General features: G+C 43.1%; 1 pseudogene; it reads left to right on the top strand.

Annotated features, from left to right (window-relative positions):
• On the top strand, positions 1–25,432 carry LOC121978084 (annotated as a pseudogene).

The raw sequence follows: 25,432 nt of genomic DNA, 5'->3' as shown, positions 1-25,432 counted from the left end.
ATGGGCGGCTGGGATCAAGCGGTGCTGACGTGGCACTCAATCAGCTCCGAGTGGCCAATGCCATATCACGATGATCCTCCACCTATCGACCGAAGAATATGGCAAGCCGAGCGCCGAGTCTCGAGCCCCCGAGCCCCCGAGCACCAAATTATCATCCGGGGGACGCTCGCTAAGATTTGGGAGGACGCCCGAGTCTACGCGGCGATGATGCCTCCGGGCGCACTCGCGAACAGCCACACCCAGATGTCCACTAGGGACGAGCTTTACCTCCTTGCATGTTTTTCAACTTCTTTTGATTATTTGCAAAAGCTCTCGGCTTCATTCATAATTATTCTATCAGCCGATCGACCCCCTCTGGTATTCAGGATCCATGATTCCGCGATCTCCCTCTCGGCCCCGGGAGTACTTTAAGGAGTAGCACCGAATAGTCGCTATATTCTGAAGAATTCGAGCTTCTGAGCAGTTCAGATTTATGGTTGGCTATTCATAGACGCTTGCCCGCTCACTGAGCTTCCGAAAACTACTCGACCTCGAACGGGGGAGATAAAGGGAATCCGCTAAGCTAGTCCGAGACCAGTGAAGACAGCACGACCCCGAACCGGAGAGATAGAAGATTCAATATGCTGATCTGTGACCAGTCAACATGAGAGGGCCCATGGCTCGAATACCGTTCAAGGCTCGACCGATCGGCGCGAGAGTCTCTGACTCGGGTTTATAGTCGCCTCTCGACTGTTGATAAAGACCCAGATTTTAGGTCGCCGCTCGACCATTGATGAAGAATATATGAAGACTCATGTTTAAGGTCGCCGCTTGACCATTGATGAGGACACGCGTTTAAAGTCGCCGCTCAATCGTCGATGGAGACAAGGGTTTGACGTCACCGCTCGACGATTTGAGGCAGACCCGCGTTTAACATCGCCACTCGACGATTTGAGGTAGACTCGCGTTTAACGTCGTCGTTCGATGATTTGAGGTAGACTCGTGTTTAATGTTGTTGCCCGATAATTTGAGGTAGACTCACATTTAACATCGTCGCTCGATGATTTGAGATACACTCGCGTTTAATGTCACCGCTCGACGATCTGAGGTAGACTTGTGTTTAACGTCGCCGCTTGACGATTTGAGGTAGACTCGCATTTAACATCGCCACTCGACGATCTGAGGTAGACTCGTTTAACGTCGCCACTCGACGATTTGAGGTAGACTCGCATTTAACATCGTCACTCAACGATCTGAGGTAGACTCACGTTTAACGTCGCCATTCGACGATTTGAGGTAGACTCACGTTTAACGTCGTCGCTCGACGATTTGATGTAGACTCGTGTTTAACGTCGCCGATCGACGATTTAATGTGATCTCGGGTTTAAGGTTGCCGCTCAACCATTGATATAAACTTGATGCACGTGGGTTTAAGGTCACCGCTCAACCGTTGATGGAGATGCACTTAGAGAGGCCTTTGCCTTTTTATTCAAATTTTGCCCTACATTCGGAAGGAATGCAAGAAATACAAAAGGTACAGTATTCATTCATGCACCTCTCATCTAGCTCTGTAGGGTTAAAGATGATTCACGTTCCATGGCCTCTCGAGCTACCTCCCCTCTTCATCCTCTAGATAGTAAACGCCCGAACGGAGCTTCCGCACGACCTTGAAAGGCCCTACCCATTGGGCCTCGACCTTGGTGATGTCGCCGACCGGCTTTACTTTCTTCCAGACAAGATCTCCGACCTAGAAGGATCTTGGGATTACTCTCTGGTTGTAGTTTTGCTTCATCCATTGCCGGTATGCTGTTAGCCGAATGACTATTTTAGCGTGTGTTTCATCCACCAAGTCGAGCTCCATATGCCTCCATTTGGCGTTGCCTTCATTGTAGAGCACTCGATTGGATTCTACTCCGACCTCCACGAGAACGATCGCTTCACCACCGTACACCAAATGGAATGGGGTTACACCGGTCACCTCCTTTGGAGTTGTGTGGAGAGCCCACAACACGCTAAGGAGCTCGTCGACCCAACTGCCTCCCATGTGGTCGAGATGAGCGCACAAGACTCGAAGGATCTCCTGATTGGCGACCTCGGCTTGTCCGTTGCCCTGAGGATAGGCCACGTCTGAAATGAAGGCTTGTTGGATGCCATATCCTTCGCATCATTCTTTGAGCCTATGGTCGGAGAACTGCCTTCCATTGTCGGATACAAGTCGGTGTGGGATTCTGAACCATCAAATAATGTTTTGCCAAATAAATTTGATGATCATCTGCTCGGTGATTCTTGCTAGCAGCTCGGCTTCTACCCACTTTGAGAAGTAATCCACTCCAACGAGCAGAAACTTCCGCTGACCGGTCACCATGGGGAAATGCCCAACAATTTCCATGCCCCATTAGTCAAACGAGCATGATACCGTGAATGCATTCATTTCCTCGATGGGTTGGTGCAGCATGTTGTGATACTTCTGGCAAGATAAGCAAGTGGCCACCGTCCGAGCGACGTCTTCTTGGAGGGTTGGCCAAAAATATCCGGCCAAGAGTATCTTTCGGGCTAATGCACGACCACCCGGATAACCCCCGCAAGAGCCTTGGTGCACCTCCTTCAGGATGTACTCGACGTCTTCCGCTCCAACACACTTGAGGAGGGGCCTAGAGAAGGCTCTCATGTAAAGCTGATTCCCGATCAAGGTGAACCATCCAGCCCTCTTCTTCAGCAAGAGAGCTTCTTCCGGATTGGCAGGTGCAACTCCCGACCTCAAGAACTCTGTCAGGGCTGCTCTCAAGTCATTCAGGAATGTTATTCCCTCCATCCGGTCTATGTGCGCCACAAGTGAGACTTGTTCGATCGGCTGACATATAACGATCGACGTCAACGAACTAGCTAGTTTCGCCAACTCATCCGCTGCCTGATTCTCTGATCGAGGGATTTTCTATATACTGACCTCTTGGAAGTCGATCTTTAGCTTCTCGAAAACCTCTGCATAGAACCTTAGCCGAGCGTTGCTTATCCCGAATGTCTCGGATAGCTACTGGGCGATGAGCTGGGAGTCCGAGTGGATGAGGACTTTAACCGCTTCCACGTGCCGAGTTGCCTGTAGGCCGGCTATCAGTGCCTCATACTTTACCTCGTTATTATTTGCATAGTGGTCCAGTCGAACAACCAACTACATCCGGTCCTCCCGCGGTGAGATAAACAATATGCTGATTCTGCTGCCCTACCGAGTGGACGAGTCATCCACATATATCTTCCAAGTTGCTGCTAGCTCGTCACTTTGGACTTCTATGACAAAATCTGCCAAGGCTTGAGCCTTGATCGCCACTCGGGGTTGATACTGAATGTTGAACTCACTAAGTTCTGTCGTCCACTTAATCAGCTGCCTGGATGCCTTTGGGTTGAGGAGAACTCTTCCCAAAGCACTGTTAGTCATCACAATTATTGAGTGCGCCAGGAAGTACGGGTGAAGCCTCAATGCGGTGAGTACTAATGCATAAGCCAACTTTTCGAGGCAGTGTAGCGGGACTCAGTATCTTTTAATATGTGGCTAAAAAAATATACAGGCTGCAGCTCTTGGCCGTTTTGCCTAACTAGAGCCGACCCGACCGCATGCTCATTGGATGACAAGTAGATCCAGAGAGGCTCACCCATAACCGGCTTGGCTAATACAGGCAATGAGTTCAGATACTCCTTCAGCTCCTCCAGCGCCTGATCGCACTTGGCATTCCATTGGAATTTTGTGGCTCAGCGAAGCACCTTGAAGAACAGCAGGCTCCGATCGGACGACTTGGATATGAACCTGGATAACGACGTGATCCGGCTAATCAACCTCTGAGCTTCCTTCAGGTTCCGAGGTGGAGGCATGTTTTGCAAGGCTTGGACCTTGCTCGGGTTGACTTAGATGCCCCGTTCGGTGACTATGTAGCCCAGGAAGCGGTCACTCTTCATGCCGAATAGGCACTTGCTCGGGTTCAGCTTGATTCCATGCGTCCTTAGTGTCTGGCAAGTCTCATTGATATCTGTGCATAGGTCAGCAACTCGGAGGGATTTAATTAATATATTGTCAACGTATACCTCCATATTACGACCGATCTACCGTCGGAATACTTTGTTCATCAACCTCTGATAAGTGGCTTCGGCATTTTTCAGTCCGAACGACATGACGTTGTAGCAGTATGTTCCGTCGGTCGTAATGAAGCTGACCTTTTCCTCATCCTCGCGGGTGAGCGGTACTTGGTGGTACCCTTGATAAACATCGAGCATGCAGATCAGCTCGCAGCCCACCATCGAGTCCACCATGTTGGTTGCTACTCGGAAAACCTAGAGGTTCCACTGTACAAAAATTTTGTACAAAGGTCTGAACCTTTTCCTAGCTACCATGTGTTCTTTTAAATTAAATTTTGGATCGCCTGCGGAACTTAACACGTTTGATCCAAAACTTAATCTATTCGTTCTTTTAGGTTTTGACTTGGGTCTCCTGCGGAACTTAACACGTTCGACCCAAATCACCTTAAGTTATTAATTCCATTAAATATTAATTTCCATAATTGGTTTCCAGTACTGACGTGGCGAGGCACATGGCCTTCTTGGATATGGGAGCAACCACCACCGACTAGACAAAACCTTTTATGGAAAGCTAATATTTAATTTCCTAAAATAACTTTAGGTTAACCGAAAAGAACAATCAAATCACAAGGGAAAGAAAAACAAAAGAACACTATATCGAAAACAAATTCGAAACTCTAGAATCGTATGCCTCTTGTATTTAGTATTATTTCCAAAAATAACTAGTATGATGCGGAAACAAAAATTACTAGTTATACCTTTTAGAAAGACCTCTTGATCTTCTACCGTATTCCTCTTCTAACCTCGGATGTTGTATGGGCAACGATCTTCCGAGATGAGAACCACCAAACACCTTCTTCTTCCTTACAAGTTTCGGCCATCAAAAACTTCTCCTAGGATGAAGAGGTTCGGCCACCACCACCATGCTCCAAGGGATGCTAGAAAAGAGGCTTCTTTTTGTTAGGATCCTTCGTACGGCTAGAGAGGGGGGGTGTGAATAGCCGACCCCAATTCGTTCGATTCTTTCTACAATGTCGAGTTAGCGCAGCGGAAATAGAACAATAGAAGCGACAAAGAAAGAAATCAAACCTCAAACTCGATGGATGTAACGAGGTTCGGAGATTAGGGCTCCTACTCCTCGGCGTGTCCGTAAGGTGGACGAGTCCGGTCAATCCGTCGGTGGATGAGTCCCCGGAGAACCGGCTAATATAAACTCCTTATGGGTGGAGAAACCTCGCCACACTCTTTTGCAACAGCAAACAAAGGAGTACAACAATGGAGAAAACAAACAAGAACAATAGAAATTGTAATACACTTGCTTGCCTCTTGTTGTCGACTGGAACCTTGATGAAGCAGCAGCTTCTCAGATCCAGCAGCTAGAACACCAGCAGGAAACTCACGCAGAGCTTCGACGAGTTCAACAGAACTCAGCACAATGAGAGCTCAACCAAAGCTCAGCAGGAAGCAGAAAAGATTCAGCAGAAGGAGAGCAGCATCTTTGGCTCGCAGCCGTAGCCCTCCTTTTATAACCTGCGAAGAAAGCGAAGAAAACACAGAAGAAATCTAGCCGTTGCAACGCAACGGTTAGTCTGATCGGTCGGGGACCGATCAGACCTATTCGATCGGTCCCCGACCGATCAGCTTTCTTCACGTAAAGCGCCCACCTTCGCGGGTTCGATCGGTGCGTGGACCGATCAAAGATACCGGATCGGTCCATGCATCGATCCCAACCTCAGCGACATCGTCTCGATCGGTCCCGACCGATCAGACATGGCCCTGATCGATGTGGACCGATCACCGCCTCTCTTTGCCTTTGGCGATCGGTCACCGATCGGAACCAACAGAGCTTCGTGATCCGATCGGTCACCGACCGATCGAGAAAACAGTATCACCGATCGGTTTGGTGACCGATCCGGAGCTTGGGTTTGGCCCAAACCAAGTCCCAAGACTTCAAACCAATATCCGGTCAACCTTGACCTATTGGTACTTCATCCCTAACATCTGGTCACTCCCTTGACGCTAGAACTCCTCGCCAAGTGTCCGGTCAATCCTTTGACCTACTTGGACTTTCAACACCAAAGTCCGATCATCCCCGATCCATCTGGATTTTCCTTGCCCGGCTTCACTCACGGGACTTTCACCGGCTTCACTCACCAGATTTCCACATTGCCTAACATCCCAGTTAGGACTTTCCCACCGCCCGGCTTCACTCACGGGACTTTTACTGCTCGGCTTCACTCACGGGACTTTCCACACCGCCTAACATCCCAGTTAGGACTTTCTCATTCACCTAGCTTCACTCACTAGGATTTTCACCGGCTTCACTGATTTCCCAATGCCCGGCTTCACTCACCGGGACTTTCACCTTCACCTAGCTTCACTCACTAGGATTTTTCCCGTGCCAAACTCCTGCTTGGACTTTTCCGTGCCAAGTCTCCATACTTGGACTTTTCGCGCCAAGCTCCCCTGCTTGGACTTTTCCGCCTCCATACTTGGACTTTTCCAAGCTCCCTGCTTGACTTTTCCGTGCCAAGTCTCCATACTTGGACTTTTCCCGAATCAGTCAACCAGTCAACCTTGACCTACGGTTGCCTGAATAATCTCCCAAACATCTATTCTTGTCCCACATCAAGAATAGAACTCTCTCACGAGTGTCAAACATCAACATGCAACACAACTAGGTCAACCTTGACCTAAGGTTGCACCGACAATCTTCCCAAGTCAAACATCAAAATACAACTCGAGTCACGTCAACTCGAGTCGGATCAACCAGGTCAACCTTGACCTAAGGTTGCACCAACAATTTCCCCCTTTTTGATGTTTGACAAAACCATAATCAAGTTAGGTTAACCCGATAACCTAACTTAGGTTTTCCAACCATCTTCCAATGTCCAATGTTCTTTCCTTGAACATTCTCTAGACATTCTCCCCTTAGGTTAACCTGATAACCTAACTTGGGTTCTCTAATAATTCTCCCCCTTTTTGACACACATCAAAAAGTATTCCAATGTTCTTCCTCGAACATTCCTTGACAATCTTCCCCTAGCTTAGGTTAAACCGATAACCTAACTTGGGTTCTCCAATAATTCTCCAATGAACACTCTCCCCTTTTTGACACACATCAAAAAGAATAAGGAGGGTATCAAGGTCAAGAGTTTCTTCTAATGAAAGTCCCATACCTTTCATTGAAACTCTTATTTTCCCTTGATACTAAGCTCAACAATCCACTTAGTGATAATCCCATATCACTAATCCTCAAGGAGTAAAACTCCCCTAAAAGTCAACTCCCTTGACTAATAGTTAAAACTCCCCTAAAGGCCAACTCCCTTGACCATTGCACCAACAATGTCTTGAGAGTTTCAAACCTTTAGAAATCTAAAACCAACTTTCACGAAATTTCGGACATGCAACAATTTCAAAGACATTGGCACGCTTATCGGACCTCCGGATCGGTCACCGACCGATCCAATGACTGGATCGGTCCGGGACCGATCCAGCCCTCGGATCGGTCCAAATGACCGATCCCATCGATCAGGATTTGATTTTCCTCTCCAAATTCGTAAACCCCTAATAAATTCAGAAAATTCGAAAAATTGTGAAATTTTGAGGATACATTCCTCATATCATACACTACCATGGAAAATAATTTTCTATGAAAATAGTTTCCATTTTCAAATCTTGATACAAAGTTCAAAACTTTGAAATAGTTCAAGTTTTAACTCAACTTTGTATCACAATGTTCAATGATGAATGCTATCACTAGGAAAGCTTCATCAAGGTTTTTCAAATCAATTTTAAAATGCTTTTAAAACCATTTGAATTTAGGACCATAATCTTAGGGCTAAATGTACATGACTTGTACATAAGCTTTCCCTATGATCCTCCATTTCTTGAATTAGGGTCATCTAGGTACAAGAATTATGCACCTTGATCCTAACTCATGATCCTAATATCTCACACACATCTAAAGTGTATCAAACCACATTCAAGTCAATTTGATGTGAGATATGGGTTAAGGTCAACTTAGGCTAAGTTCTCATGCATTTTCTAAACTACACTTTGATCTCAATATCAAAATGTGTTTTTCATCCTTAAATCAATTCAATTGATTATTAATGCAAGAGATGATGACATGGCATAAAATGGTATCATAAATGAAAACATGTGCCAATGTCATGATGTCATGGCATAAAGTTTGAAACTAAACTAACACATGACATATAGATAACCTAAGCATTATCATGACATTTCAAATAATGATAAAATAAATATGATGTCATGGCATGGCATATGACAACCAATCATGGCAAGTTAACACAAATAAAATACCTAGATTACCTATCTAAGTATCCTTAATCACTTAGCTAACTTAAATTCTAATCCTAGATTGCCCAAAGTGCTCCAAGAAAATGTCAAAACCCAAATTGGCATTTCTTGATCTCTTGTTTGATTTATACCATTTAAAATTTTACAAGAGTAGCACTTCTAAATTAAGGCCCGGATTGCCTTGATTACCTAAGAGAATATCAAAATCCCAATTTGACATTTCTCTAGGTTTTTCCAAATTGTGTCAATTCAAAGTAAGATTAATATATTCTCACTTTGGCACACTTTACTCTTCCAAGGAGTGAATGATAAAGATTATTCCCTTTCATTTTCAAAGGTTCCCAAAAACCTTGAAAATGCTCCTTGAGTGTCAATTTCCTCAAAGTTGGGTTAACTACCCTTCTTATTGGAGTTGACACTCTCTAACCCATCTATGGGGTAGAGAAGATGCTCCTAGGAACCCAATACCTATTCGAGCTCATTGGGTTCACTAAATATTCACTAGGGATAACTTCCCTAGCAACCCTCCTAATGACCCTCTTAGGCTTTGAAGCCTTGGTCATTTGGGACTCATCAAGATCAACTCTAGGGGTGACTCCCCTTGTAACCTTGGTAATGGTCTTCCTAGCCCTAGGTTTTGTTCCATAATCGAATGGAACATTATGATAGGTGGGCTTGACCATTTGGGACTTAGGTTTGTGACCCAAACCTTTCTTGTCCTTGGACTTGGGTTTTTGACCCCTAGACCCTAGAGTCAAATCCTTAAGAGCCTTTTCTAGAGAGTCAAGTCTTGACCTCAAGACTTGATTTTCTTTCTCTAATACCTCAAGTTTTGGTTTGTCATTCTTTCTTGAGGTGTTCCTAGGCATGTGTCTAGTTGATTTAGGGTTTCTACCTAGGTTTTCCTTAACCTTAGAAGTGTTAAACCTAGGGTTAGCATTCCTAGTAGTATCCCTATCTAGGTTGACATGTTTAGCACCTAAGCACATGTGTTGATTTCTAGTGTTAACATGCTCATCATTATTTGCAATAGCAATAAAACTACTAGCATGTTTCTTATTTGAATTGCAATAGTGTGCCTTAAAAGGTACCTTAGGGTTTGCCTTAGCTCCCCCTATCGATGTGCATCCCTTGTCCTTGTGAGGTTGCCTCCCCCTTGGACATTGACTCCGATAATGTCCCCTTCGCTTGCATTGGAAGCATACCACGTGCTCCTTGCCTTTGCGTGTCGGGACTCCGGCTCCCTTGACTTTTGGTGCCGGTGGAGTCTTCCTAACCCTCCTTGGACACTTACTCTTGTAGTGCCCAAACTCCCTACACTCAAAGCATATTATATGTAACTTATTTGAAATTACGATGCTTGAGTTACCTAGGGTTGAGGATGGATGAAGGCTCTTTTCCTCATCCCTTCCGGAGGTAGATGCTTCTTCTTGCTCCGATCTTGAAGAAGAGCTCTCCTCCTCTTCTTCCTTGGATGTTGAGTAGCCCTCAACTCCCAATTCTCTATCTCCATGAAGTGAGCTACTTGATGACTCACTTGTCTCCTCTTCATGACTTGAAGTGGAGTTCTTCTCATGAAGTTTGGCCAAGTTGTTCCACAACTCCTTGGCACTATTGTATCCTTCTACCCTACACAAAACATCATTAGGTAAAGAAAATTCAATGATTTTCGTTACCTCATCATTGATGGTTGATTTGTGGATTTGCTCCTTCGTCCACTCCTTCTTCTTGATAGGTTTTCCTTCCTCGTCCATCGGAGGGGAAAAACCTTCTTGTACACAAAACCAATTTAACATATTAGTCCTAAGAAAGTACATCATCCTTACCTTCCAATATGTGAAGTTGTCGTGAGACTCGTAGAAGGGTTGAATCGTGACATCTTCTCCATAGAGATCCATCTCTAGCCCGTGCTCCCCCGGGTGTTGATCCGTCGAAGAGCGGCCTCGCTCTGATACCACTTGTTAGGATCCTTCGTACGGCTAGAGAGGGGGGGTGTGAATAGCCGACCCCAATTCGTTCGATTCTTTCTACAATGTCGAGTTAGCGCAGCGGAAATAGAACAATAGAAGCGACAAAGAAAGAAATCAAACCTCAAACTCGATGGATGTAACGAGGTTCGGAGATTAGGGCTCCTACTCCTCGGCGTGTCCGTAAGGTGGACGAGTCCGGTCAATCCGTCGGTGGATGAGTCCCCGGAGAACCGGCTAATATAAACTCCTTATGGGTGGAGAAACCTCGCCACACTCTTTTGCAACAGCAAACAAAGGAGTACAACAATGGAGAAAACAAACAAGAACAATAGAAATTGTAATACACTTGCTTGCCTCTTGTTGTCGACTGGAACCTTGATGAAGCAGCAGCTTCTCGGATCCAGCAGCTAGAACACCAGCAGGAAACTCACGCAGAGCTTCGACGAGTTCAACAGAACTCAGCACAATGAGAGCTCAACCAAAGCTCAGCAGGAAGCAGAAAAGATTCAGCAGAAGGAGAGCAGCATCTTTGGCTCGCAGCCGTAGCCCTCCTTTTATAACCTGCGAAGAAAGCGAAGAAAACACAGAAGAAATCTAGCCGTTGCAACGCAACGGCTAGTGCCTGGATCGGTCAGGGGACCGTCAGGGACCTAGACTTTCGTACAGACATGTATGGGTCTCGCTATAGTTCGATCGGTCGTGGACCGATCGGGAGGATGCCTGATCGGTCTCATGGGGTACAACACCTAATTCGGTGCTCACTCGACACATTCCTAGAACAGAGTGGAGGAAAATTGAGCTCGATTGACCTTGAGGTCCGAACGATTCTGACCGCGGATCAGGGAAATCGTTATTTACCGATGAAAAGAGCTTGTCGGTCCACGGTTGCTATGCCAACTCCAATCGAGCTGGAGGCCCAGGATGGTGCCGACAGTCTAGTTTTCCATACCAAGCTAGAGGCCCAGTCGGATAGTCATGTTCGATCGATTATGTAATCTGATCAAGCAGCCCATAGCGTTTGCAGGAGCCTTTGACCCCTATTGACTTTGACCTCTACATCAATCGATTTTCACTACTTTTGACCCACTTTTGGTGGGTATGTCTTTATCACTGTATCACAAGTCTTTCCCTCAAATCTAGTCGAAGGAGACTGCAAGTCCGACTAACTATACAATTAGGATTCTTTGCAACTCTTCTACCTAGTTACACTCACTAGGATTTTCAGCCGCCACTCACCAGGATTTTCCCGAATGCCTGGCTTCACTCACCAGGACTTTCACCTTCACCTAGCTTCACTCACTAGGATTTTTCCCGTGCCAAACTCCCTGTTTGGACTTTCCCCGTGCCAAGTCTCCATACTTGGACTTTTCGCGTGCCAAGCTCCCTGCTTGGACTTTTCCGTGCCAAGTCCCCATACTTGGACTTTTCCAGTGCCAAGCTCCCTGCTTGGACTTTTCCGTGCCAAGTCTCCATACTTGGACTTTTCCCGAATCAGGTCAACCAGGTCAACCTTGACCTACGGTTGCACCAATAATCTCCCAAACATCTATTCTTGTCCCACATCAAGAATAGAACTCTCTCACGAGTGTCAAACATCAACATGCAACACAACTAGGTCAACCTTGACCTAAGGTTGCACCGACAATCTTCCCAAGTCAAACATCAAAATACAACTCGAGTCACGTCAACTCGAGTCGGGTCAACCAGGTCAACCTTGACCTAAGGTTGCACCAACACTTTTCTCTCCTTCTTCTCCTTCTTAGATCCGGCCACCAAAGCTATCTCCACCATGAGAAGGTTTCGTCCACACAAAGGAGAGGAGAGGAAAGAAAGGGCCGGCCACACCCAAGGAGAAAAGAGAGGGAAAATAGAATAGAGTCGTTAGCCTTGAAGCCTCCTCTACCCCCTCTTTTATAATCCTTGGTCTTGGCAAATAAGGAAAATTTAATAAAAACTTCCTTAATTCTTTTGCCATTGAAAAGGAAAATTTATTTAATTAAAATAATTTTCTCTTTTCAAATTATAATGGTCGGCCACTCTTCTCCCCAAAACAAGGAGAGTTTTAATTAAAACAAAAATTAAAACTTCCTAATTTGTTTCTAGAAATTTATAAAAATTTCTCCAATAATTTTAATCCCTTCATGATTGGTTAATAAAAAGAAATTTTATAAATTAAAATCTTTCTTTTAAACTTGTGGATAATTTCCAAAAAGGAAAGTTATCTCTAAAATTAAAATTTCCTTTCAATCTACAAATAAGGAAAGATATTAAATCTTTTCTTAATCTTTTGTAGAAACTAATAAAAGAGAATTTTTAATTTTTAAACTTTCTTTTAAATCATGAATATAATTAAAAGGAAAGTTTTTACCAAAATTAAAATCAACCTTTTAATCTACAAATAAGGAAAGAGATTTTAACTCTTCTCTTAATCTTTTGTAGAATCTTATAAAAGGAAGGATTTAAATTTTTAAACTCTCTTTTAAATTATATTATCCACATAAGAAAAATTTTAAAATTAAAATTCCTTTTAATTTTAATAGGGACGGCCACATGAATTCACCCATGAACATACCCATGGCCGGCCCTAGCTTGGTCTCCAAGCTAGCTTGGTCGGCCCCTATAGGATGGGTAAGAAGGTGGGTATAGGTGGGTATAGTACTCTATAATTAAGAGGCTACGATAGGGACCGAGAGGAGGAATTGGTTTTGGTCTCCCGATAAAATTAAGCATCCCGTGTTCGCCCCGAACACACAACTTAATTTTATCAATAATAATTCATTCCACTAGAGAACTATTATTGAACTACCGCACCAATCCCAAATTACATTTTGGGCTCCTTCTTATTATGAGTGTGTTAGTCTCCCTGTGTTTAAGATAACAAATGTCCACTAATTAAGTAAGTTACTGACAACTCACTTAATTAATATCTAGCTCCAAGAGTAGTACCACTCAACTTCATCATCATGTCGGACTAAGTCCACCTGCAGGGTTTAACATGACAATCCTTATGAGCTCCTCTTGGGGACATTCTCAACCTAGATTACTAGGACACAGTTTCCTTCTATAATCAACAACACACACTATAAATGATATCATTTCTCAACTTATCGGGCTTATTGATTCATCGAACTAAATCTCACCCATTGATAAATTAAAGAAATAAATATCAAATATATGTGCTTGTTATTATATTAGGATTAAGAGCACACACTTCCATAATAACTGAGGTCTTTGTTCCTTCATAAAGTCAGTATAAAAGGAACGACCTCATATGGTCCTACTCAATACACTCTAAGTGTACTAGTGTAATTATATAGTTAAGATAAACTAATACCTAATTACACTACGACCTTCCAATGGTTTGTTCCTTTCCATCTTGGTCGTGAGCTTCTGTTTATAATTTATAAGGAACCAATAACATGATCTTCTGTGCGTGACACCACATACCATGTTATCTACAATATAAATTAATTGAGCAACTACATTTATCATAAATGTAGACATTTGACCAATGTGATTCTTATTTCTAGATAAATGTTTATACCAAAAGCTAGGCTTTTAGTATACACTCTAACACACCATTTGGTATATCCTAGGCAGTAAATAGAAGTCCTTCAGGCATGCCTTGTTAAGATCATGGAAGTCGATGCAGACCCATTATTTGTTGTCCGGTTTGGAGACTAGCACTACATTGGCTAGCCAGCTCGGGAATTGAACTTCCCTAATATGGTCGGCTTCTAGTAGCCTCTCTATTTCTGCCCAGATGATCACGTTCTGCTCCGTGTTGAAATCCCTTTTCCTTTACTTCACTGGCCGAGCGTCCGGTCGAACATGAAGCTCGTGCTGAGCCACGCTCGGGGAGATGTCGGGAAGCTCATGGGTCAACCAGGCGAATACGTCGTGATTTTGTTTGAGGCAGGCGACCAGCTCTGCCTTCTTCTCCTCCTCCAGGTCGGCGACAATGAAGGTTGTAGTCTTCACTCGATTGGGGTGGATCTGGACCTCCTTCTTTTCTTTGTATACCAAGGTAGGGGTTTTTTAGTGATAGCGTTTACCTCTAGCCGTGGAGTCTTCTAAGTCGTTTACCACATAGCAGCGACAAGTGGCTAGTTGGTCACCTCTAACCTCGCTCACCTGATCGTCCATTGGGAACTTTATATTCTAGCAGTAAGTTGACACCACCGTCCAAAACTCGTTGAGGGCCGGTCGGCCCAAGATGACGTTGTAGGCCGATGGTGCGTCTGCCACTATGAAGTTGGTGGTCCTTGTCCTCCTCAATGGTTCTTCTCCCAGTGAGATGGCCAACCTCGCTTGGCCAATTGGTAAAACTTCGTTGCTTGTGAATCCGTAAAGTAGGGTCGCCATGGGCAACAGCTCGCTTCGATCAATCTGCAGCTGATCGAATGCCTTCTTGAAAATGATGTTCACCGAACTCCTTATGTCGACGAAAGTCTGGTGAATAGTGTAGTTGGCGATCATCGCTTGGATGATAAGAGCATTATCATGAGGGATTTCCACTCCCTTCAAGTCTTTAGGGTCGAAGCTAATCTGGGGGCCTTCGGCCTTCTCCTTGCGGTATCTTACAGTGTGGATCTTCAATCGCCGAGCGTATAACTTCCTGGCTCAGTTGGAGTCGCCGCCGGTCGTCCCTCTGGCGATCATGCCTATCTCTCCTCTGGAAGCGCTGTTCTTGTTTTCTTCTTCTCGAGCGGATGACCTATTTCGTTCGGTAGGGATCCTAGAGGGATCGGTGTCCTCCCTTCATTGATGGTGATGGCGCTCAGGCTCCCTTCTTTCTTCCTCTCACTGCCCAGTCGATCGATGCCTTTGTTGCCGATCGGGGGAAGGAGATCGATGACGGTGTCCTCTTGGGGCCAGTCGGTTGACGATCAGTGTCAATTCTTGACAGTCCTGCGTATTGTGCGTCATCAACTGGTGGAATAAACAAAACATAGGCGTTCATACTTTGCCCTTCGATGCCTTAGGTCGACCAAACGCGACATGCTACACGGCATGTGCCCTGGTCTCCTGGTGCGGTCATGCTCCCTGAGCTCTCGGCCCTTTGGGTGGCTGATGGCTACTTGACGGTCAATGCTCGGTCGGCGCTGAATGCTCAGTCAGCACCAAATGCTCGGTCGACACCTTCTTTCTTCTAGCCGCCAAGGCTTCTTCTACATTGATGTATTCGTTGGCCTTCTTGAGCATGTGGTCGAAGTCCCTAGGTGACTTCCTGATGAGTGACCAAAAGAAATCTCCCTCGGCGAGCCCCTGGGTGAAGCCATTCATCATGATCTCGGATGAGATCGAGGGGATGTCCTTGACCACTTGATTGAAGCACTGAATGTACACTCGGAGTGATTCCTTAGGCCCTTTCTTTAGGGCGAAGAGGTTGATGCTTGTCTTCTGGTAGCGTCAGCTGCTGGTGAAGTGATGCTGGAACGTAGCTCAGAAATCCTTGAAACTGCATATCGAGCCGTCCGATAGTCTTCTGAACCAGCGCTGCACTGATCCAGAGAAAGTCGTGAGGAAGACACGACACTTCACTCCGTCCATGTTTTGGTGCAGCGTAGCTTCGTTATCGAACCGATCTGGATGATCATCTAGGTCGGTAGACCCATTGTACGTTCCGATCGTCAACGGGGTGTAGTGTCGGGGCAGAGGGTCTTGTAAGATCTCCTCTGAGAACTGCATGTTGATTCATTCGGGAGACATGGCGCTTCAGGGTGCCCTTCCCTTTCCGTGCATCCCGTACGGGAGCATCATCTAAAGATGATCCTCGATCCTGATGCGCTTGGGCTATCTCTGAGGGGGTTTAGAACAAGGCTTGGTGGAAGGGGATCGGTGTGGGCGGCGCTTCACCCCGTGTGTCGGTCAACCATTGGTTCTGTCCCCATACGGAGAGTTGCTCCGCTCGGTCTTCTTGCCCCACTTGCCTATCAGCCGCTGAGGTTGCAGGCTGCGGCGCTAGCCTATCGGCTAACGGTTGTTGTTGTTGTTGCTCGATTATTTTTACTGCCGAGGCTTGAATGAGCATCTCCAGCTCCTCTTGAGTGAGCGTCATGGTGGTTAGTCGTCCAACGTCTTCTATCTTCTAGGCTCGGATTTAAGTGACGTTCCCACAAACTACGCCAAATATGATCCTGTCTGAAAGTCGATGAGATGGATGTTGGGGATGTGGCGCTCCCGTGGACTTCCAGCGGACTTCGCTCCCACCCGCAACACAACTGACGTCAGTGCTGAGTCAGGGAAGGAGTCTCCGATAATGACCCTCCGACGTTCAAGTTAGTCTCCGGTGAAGCAAGAAGAATAAGCAACAAGAACTGTAGTACAATAGTAAAGATTGCATGTAACGTATACCTCCATCGATGCTTGGACCCCCCATTTATATAGATCTCTTATAGGGTGCGTGTACACTTCCTGAGGCAGGCACACTTTTCAAAGCTTTCCCTAAAAAGACGTGTCAGTAAAGCGTCCCTGACACAGTACCTTAACGGGCCAATCATATCTCTGAAGTGACAGTGGAAGCTTCCGCCGTACGATCCTCTGTCTGACCATGTCGCCTGTCAGCGACACTAGCTCCCAAAAGGATATCCAAAGATAGCATACTGTGTATGTTGCTTGGCTGAGCGGAGTAGCCGCTCGGCTGGAGTTCCGTCATTCGCGTGTTGTCCGTATCGAGCCGAGCGGGATAGCCGGTCGGCCAGAAGTCCACTGTCCAAGTGTTGTCTATTTCCGGGCTGAGCGGGATAGCCGCTCGGCCGGAAGTCTGTTACTCGCGTGCTTGGTTGGTGCCAAGGCCACTGCTAGGCCGAGCGGAGAAGTCACTCGGCCGAAGTTGAACTCTTATCGATGGCATGCCTTGCTGTCAGGCCGAGCGGGGTAGCCACTCAGCTTCTGCACATCGTTCTCTCTTGAGCGTCGGGTGTTTGAATGTTCCCTGTGTCGAAGCTGACAATGGATTGGGGCCTAATCCTCGGTCGGGGGATGTTTCGTCTGACCGGTCGGTGCCCCATACGTTTGACAGTCTTGACTTTGACCTCCTTTAGTGTAACGACCACCCTTCTTACTACTACTACTCTCTAAGGATGACCGTTACTTAACTACTAACTCTACTTAACCGGTATGATTAAAAATCACTAGGAAACCCTACCGAAAATTTTTGACAGAATCTCCCCTGCACCGGTGACCTTAAACTGACATACATAACATAATATACACAGCCACAGGCGGCTGGAACACATATCAAACACACAAAAGGAATAACATCACCACGCAGTTTAATGAAATCAAATCATGCAAGTAATGAATAGCGGAAACAAAATAAACATACAATTAACTAACAGCGGAAGACTAAATGACTCATCTAATACATTCTTAATAAATGGCAATCTTAATAAATTCTTAAACTAAGTCCCAAGGCTTCCATAGTCCTGGCATCACACACCATCCGCGCCACCTTGTCGCCTTCCTTTCTATATCTTTTCCTTTCCTGTATTTGCAGTAAGAGGAAGTGTAGTCTATAAGCAAAATTTGCTTAGTAAGCGCTATCTAACTCACAAAATAACGAATGTGCATGTATACGAAAAGAACTAAAAACTATATACTCTAAAAGGAATAAAGCATAAACATAACTGCTCATGTCAAACTAATAGCAAAGAAAAGCTAAGAAATCTACCCATGTAATTCTACTCGCTAATCATGCTACTCATCTAATAGGTAAACATGAAAACTACTCATCCACTAGATAAACATGATAGAATAAAGAACTAAACTTACTGAATTCTAAACACCTTCTGAATCTTATTCCACTTGTTTAAAGACTTATTCTTTAATACTTTATACTTATGTAAAACTTTCAAAAACTTATACTTATAATACTTCAAAATAATAATCAACTTCTTCTTGGGCCCGGCAACTGTGCTTTTACTTTTGTAACGACCCGACCCATTTGGCGGCCCATTTGGCGACCCTATGGTCGTCGACCGTTGACCGTCGGCCGAGCCATTACTACTAGGTTATCTAAACCTAGGGACGACTATGGGAGCCCAGCCCAAGGACAGAGAGTCCAACACAGTGCCACTGATAAAAGTAAAATACTTGTTATCTTTTAATACTTCTATATAATGCCTCGGCATTTTCTTTAGCACCTTGTGTGCCAAAATCCCTAAAGTCTTGACTTTGGGATTTACTTAAGGCCTTGGCCTTTTTCTTTCTTTTCTTAATCTTTCTTATACTTTTCTTATAAAAGAATGCTTCTTACAAAACTAAAATGTTTAAACAAATTCTAACATTGCAATGCTTAAACGAAATCTGCATACAAGTTTAAACAGAAATCTACATATTAAGCTTATCTAAAATCTGCATACTAAGCTTATCTAAAATCTGCATACTAAGCTTAACAAAATCTGCATACTAAGCTTATCTAAGGTCTGCATACTAAGCTTATCAAAAATCTGCATCTTAAGCTTAACTCATAGCAAACAAAACTGGAAAATAAATCTACATATTCAAGAACAATAACTCAATAAATCTACACATCCTAAATTATTTCCAACTAAGCAAAGCAATAAGAAAGATTACTGCTGCTAACGACCTTTACACGTGGTATACTGAAGCATGCATCACTAGATCTACACATGTTGAATTATTTCCAACTAAGCAAAGTAATAAGAAAAAGATTACTGCTGCTAATAAAAGAGAATAATCCTTATACAAATTAGATATGAAGAACAAACCTAATAACCTTCTCTAACAAAATACTCGAACAGAAAAGATACAGGAAATAGAATCACTTGCTCATTATCCTTAAGTTACCATTCCAAACTCGGAGAACAAGGAAAATTCAAACAACTACTAACCTTTTCGATACAAAGGAATAGACAATCATGCAAAGATAGGGCTACATAGCTCCAACATTCTAACTTCCAAAAAGAATTAGAAATCAAGCGATAACCTATAGAACACTCACGGTAGAAATCTTCAAAGACAAAACTCCTTACAGCATGCTTCAACAATCAAGAAGAACAAGCATAATCTTTACAGCATGATTCGAAATCAAGAAGAACAAGTCCGAAAACTACCCCTACTACATGCTTCAGAAATCTAACTCACGCCAATAAGCATAAAACCAAAATCCTTAAACCACGGCAGCAAGGAAAGAAAATCTCGGAGCAATCCTACTGCAGGTGAGTAGCAACTTACCTTGCTTCTTGGACTCACAACCGAACAAAAAGGGCTTCTAGGACCTTGGCCATCCGCCGGAGATGATGCCCTAACTCCCTTTCATTTTCTGCCCGAGCTCTGCCATCGTACGCAGAAGAGAAGGAGAGAATGGTTTAAGTCACGGGAAAACAGAGCATCAACTTATCCCTTTTTATAACTTAATATTTCTGTTAACTCCTTAAATAAATTTGCTATTTTTTCTAAACAGACAAATCCAACATCAACTTATCCCTTTTATAATCCAATATTCTGTTAATTATTTTAAATAAATTCGCTACTTTTTCTAAACAAACAAATCCAACATTAACTTATCCCTTTTATAATATTCTGTTAACTATCTTAAATAAATTCGCTACCTTTTCTAAACAAACAAATCCAAGATCAACTTATCCCTTTTATAATATTCTGTTAACTATCTTAAATAAATTCGCTACCTTTTCTAAATAGAAAAATCTGTTTGCCCACCTGGTCAGTTGGGTTTTGACCGAGTCAAAGGTCGTGGGTTCAATTCTCGGCTTGGACATTTTTTTGTCGAAACTTCCTTCGTTTAGTAAAAATACCAAATGACTTTCAAAAATTGCATAAAAATACTCTAAAAATTTCTAAAAATCTCTAGAATTTTTTTAAAACATTTATAGATTTTAATAAGGTCTTTTAGGACTCCAAATCATGAAATTTGGGGTGTTCCATTTAGCCTCCATCGCGGTAACGGGGTGGGGCCCTTCATCATCACCGCATCAATATCTAAGGGGCATGATCTTACTTAGTTTAATTTTAAATTAGCATTATCTTTTTCTAGTTTTACTAAAATCTTTAGAAAGTGCTTTAATAAATTAAAATCACTTTTCAGGGGGTAAGGCATATACCTCACTTATCTCGTGTTCTAATGCTCCCCCTTCATTACAGCTTTCCTTTGATCATCCTTCCCCTTCATCAATGCTCATCTCTGAGCTGCTTCCATCTTCCTTTTGATGGTTTGCTATTAGGGCTAGTCCGGCATAGGCTTCAACTTCGGATTCTGATGACAATGTTTCATCCCACGTTGCATTCAGGATTTTGAGCTTCGATTTCATTGATATTTTTCCCTTGTCCTTCTAATTTTTCTTTAGTTCTGGGTAGTCATCTTTGATGTGCCCTTTTCTTTGACAGTTGTAACACCGGACCTTCCTTTAACTTTGAGTTTATTTCTTTGCCTGCGACTTATTTATTAGATTTAAAAAATTTATTGAATTTTTTTACTATTAGGGCTGCTTTGTCTTCATCGATTGATGCTTCGGAGTCTGGATCTTCCTTCTTGGCTTTCAAGGCAAGATTGTTGTTCGACTTTTCAATTTCTTTAGGATCTGTATATTGAGTTTCGTGAAGTTCAAAAGTAAAATATAAATTCTCTAGTGTACTTACATCGAAGTCCTTAGAGATGTAGTATGCATCTACTAAGGATGACCATTCTGGAGTTCTCGAAAAGCGTTGAGCGCGTACTGGATTGAATCTCAGTTCGTTACCGATTCTCCAAGATTATTGAGTTGTGTGATGAGTTCTTTGATCTGTGCTTGGAGTTGAGCTACATTTTCTCCATTGTCATCCGCAAGTTTGTTAGCTGGGTTTGAAGGATGTCTCGCCTTGCTAACTTTGCTTCCGAAGTACCTTTGTGGAGTTCCAGGAATTTCTCCTAGAGTTCTTTGGCGGATTCATAGCTATCGATTCGATTGACCTTCTAGGGCAGAAGGACGCTCAACAGATGGAACTCTGCTTTACTATTTGCCATACATTCAGCTTGTTCTTTCTTCGTCCATAAACACTCTTCCTTTCCAGCTCCATGTTGGTTTTTAGGAGTTACAAAATCATATTTCATAATTAACAAAATCTCAAGTCCGTTTTAAAAAAATACCTCCATCCGACATTTTCATTGCGCGAAGTCTCCCTCAATTTTTGGTGGATGAATGCTTGCACCGACCATCATTTCGTTGCTTCAGTTAGCAGTTAGTCCTTCTGAGGCATCCTAGCTCTGATACCACTTGTTGGACCAGATAGGCCGGCAAGAGGAGGTGAATTGTCTGTTGTAAACAAAAATGAACCTTTCTCGACTTTAACTCAAATTAGTAGCAACAGTATAATTAGAACAAGTAAATTAAACAACTACAAAATGAAAGAAGAAGCAAAGAAATTTACTTGGATATAACCTAGGTGGTTGTTAATCCAAGACAAATGAAAAGCACTAAAAAGTCTCCTTCGATGAAGGCGGAGAAGCCTCTTACACTCGTTGAATGCTCAGACAGTTGCTAGGAAATAAATACAAGAATTGATATCTAATTCCTAGCTCCATGGGTCTTTTTATAGATCTTGGAAAATCTTATCCGAAGCTAGAAGACGCCTTCAATTGGGTAGAAGGCGCATTCAGCGTGGCAAATCCTATCCGTGCGAAGATAAAGTTTATCTTCGTAACGGTTACTGTTTGAAGGCGCCTTCAAGGGGTTGAAGGCGCCTTCTATAAAGGATCGAAGGTGTCTTTAATACCATTGAAGGCGCCTTCAACAACTGCTACTAAGCTCCAAACTTCTCCTTTGGCTCTTCCGCTACTCCGTTCGTTTGGGTGATTTCGACCATCTGGAATAGGGCTCATCCGAACCCATTTTTTGACTTTTTGCTCGAGCAGGCTTCCTCCTCGGCTTCTCGTCTCTCGAATGTCGCACACGTTCTTCTCGTCCACCGGTGTACTTTTCCGCAGTACCTCGTCCCTCGGACGCACCGAGCCCATCGGCTATCTCCCGTGCCATTCTTCTCACTACTTACGTCTTCCGCTCGACTTCTTGTGTTCCTAAGTTCCTGCACACTTAGATCATATAGATCAAATACACAGGACCTAACTTTAATTTGGTTGACTATATCAAAATTACCACGGGGTACTAACAGTTACAGGCTTGGGGATTGTCTTACTCAAAAGACCTAGACATTATCTAATCTGCAACACTAGGCATATCTTCATAAGTGAAGAGTCTTTGCTATCTTCATAGGTAAAAGTCTAGTAGATGCTAGTAGATTTTGCTAATTTGATGCTAGAGTATTTTTCTCCTGGACTATCATTTAACACTACTCTAAATTAGAGGATAAGTTTTTTTTTTAACTTAGGATGATTGATATAGGAGGATTTGAAGATTTTATATATTTTTTAATTTATTTTAATCTTATGTATTTTTGAATTTTTGAGTTTTGAGTCTCTTACCATTTTTTCTTTCTATTAAGATTCTTTTTCTTTTACATTTTTAGGATTTTGGGTCTATTTAAAAAAATATTTAGTTGATATTAGATTTTTCGACAGTACTTTTTATTTTTAGATTTTTTTTTTAGGTATTTTACCGAATCAATAGGTTTTAAAAGATTATTTTAGACTTTTATGTTTAAACTAACGGAATTAATATAACTTACAATATAATTGGTATCTCATCCGACGTCAAATACTACGTTAATTAGTTAGTTGATTGTACGAGGTTCACTAATTAATTGGGTTGAACTGCGAGTTAACATGCTTTTATCATGTGAAATTGTACGTTAATTAGCTAGTTAACGGTACGAGGTTCACTAATTAATTGGGTTGAACTGCGAGTTAACATGCTTTTATCATGTGAAATTGTACGTTAATTAGCTAGCTAACGGTACGAGGTTGACTAATTAATTAAGTTGAACTACGAATTAACATGCTGTGTCACGTGAAATGGATATAATATATATATATATCGAGGTCGGGGTATCGACACATGAATTGATTCTTAACAAAGTTGACTTTTGAATTATATATATTAAGTCAACAGTCAGATGCATGGTTCGTCAACGGTTTTCCATCTCAGCCACTAGCTAGCTATGGATTCTCACGTGCCACCTCTACGTGGACCCTAATCATTTTAAGTGTGTATATATAGCAAGTTGTACTTTTTATATATAGTTAGTTTTTTGTTTCCTTAATTTGAGGTATTTCGGGGTGGTACAACTAGAACCTCTAATGGTTAACCAAACGTAGATACTGTCAAATATTGTACCATAAATCCATCATAGCATAAAGCTAACGTTTGGCCTTTAATTTTTCCATATAAAAGATATATTTAGTTTTCCTTGCAGTGCACACAACATGCGTATTAAAAATGTTTAGTAGTTGTTTTATGAACAAATTAAAAGATGGCTTGTTTTAGTGAACAAATATCATTATATATGGTCCTTATTTTTAGTTATTTAAAGTTTTTTAAATATCATTATGGTTTCCCCGATAGAACCAGAAAAACCAGCTAGCTAGCCGGTTCATCCCCGGTCCAATTTAGTTAGTACTGCCTCAGGGCCTCTCTATAAATATCTCGGTTTGAAGGTTGCCTTAGCCCACAATGCATGCAATTTATAGCAGCAAATAGCAAAAGCATACATAGTAATCAGTAGTTAACATGGGGAGGAAGGGCTGTTGGTGGCCATGCTTCTTGCACTGGCCTTCACTGTATCTCGATGCATTCCCTTCACTGAGGAGGATTTGTCCAGTGAGGACAGACTGTGGGCCCTCTATGAGCGATGGCGCAGCCACCACACGGTGTCACGGGACCTCGACGAGAAGCGCAGGCGGTTCAACGTGTTCAAGCACAACATCAAGTTCATCCACGAGTTCAACAAGAAGGACGAGCCATACAAGCTCAAGCTCAACGCCTTCGCGGACTTGACCAACCAAGAGTTCCTGGACCATTACGCCGGCTCCAAGATTGAGCACCACCGGATTCGCCGCGGGGAGAAGCCGGAGGGGGAGTTCAAGCACGGCCACATCGATATTTACAAACTCCCTGCGTCGGTGGATTGGAGGACCCAAGGCGCAGTTACACCCGTCAAAGATCAAGGCAAATGCAGTAAGCATATAATCTATATAGTAGATGACCGATCAATTAGTTATTTCTTTTCACACATTTGCTCGAGATGTTTATTTAATTTGCACGATCGAGTGATGGCATGCAAATCCTACTTGGTCCAGAGAGTTGCTGGGCTTTTTCGGCAGTTGCTGCTGTTGAGGGTATAAATCAAATAGTGACCAAAGAGTTGATATCGTTATCTGAGCAAGAGCTTGTGGATTGCGATACGACCGACTGGGGATGCAATGGAGGCCTGATGGATCATGCATTTGAATTCATCACAGATTTCGGTGGCATAACTACAGAGGATATGTACCCTTACACAGGCCGGCAAGGACACTGCAAAGCACCTCAGGTTTATATGTTATATTATAAATTAATTAATTTATATATATGATACTTCCCGATCGATCAAGATTTAAGAAATTAATTGTACGATTGTTTATTTTCATATATATCGGTGAATAAGCCCGTTGTGACAATTGATGGATATCAAGATGTTCTACCAGACAATGAGACTGCTCTTCAACAAGCTGTAGCAAATCAACCTGTATCAGTCGCTATTGATGCAAGTGGTCTAGCCTTCCAGTTATACTCTGAGGTAGGTTTAGAACTTTTATAATGATAATTTAACTATGTGAGACATAGCTAGGTTGATGGCAATTAACATTAGCGCACTAGCATTTATTAGTCGGGACTATGATATTTGTGCTTTATTAATTAATTAATATTGTTATGTTTTATATATAGGGGGTCTTCATAGGACCTTGTGGCACCAGCTTAAATCATGGAGTTGCTGTTGTTGGATATGGAGCAACACAAGATGGAACTAAATATTGGATAGTGAAGAATTCATGGGGGACAAGTTGGGGAGAGCAAGGCTACATAAGGATGAAACGAGAAATCCCAAACAATAGAGGACAATGTGGTATTGCCATGTCACCTTCCTATCCCATCAAAGCATCACTCATCCCTAGCGATGAATCCAAGGATGAACTCTAG

The sequence above is a fragment of the Zingiber officinale genome, chromosome 4B (genome assembly GCF_018446385.1).
Source record: "Zingiber officinale cultivar Zhangliang chromosome 4B, Zo_v1.1, whole genome shotgun sequence".
Lineage (NCBI taxonomy): Eukaryota > Viridiplantae > Streptophyta > Magnoliopsida > Zingiberales > Zingiberaceae > Zingiber > Zingiber officinale.
This window is presented reverse-complemented; position numbering and strand designations above follow the sequence as displayed.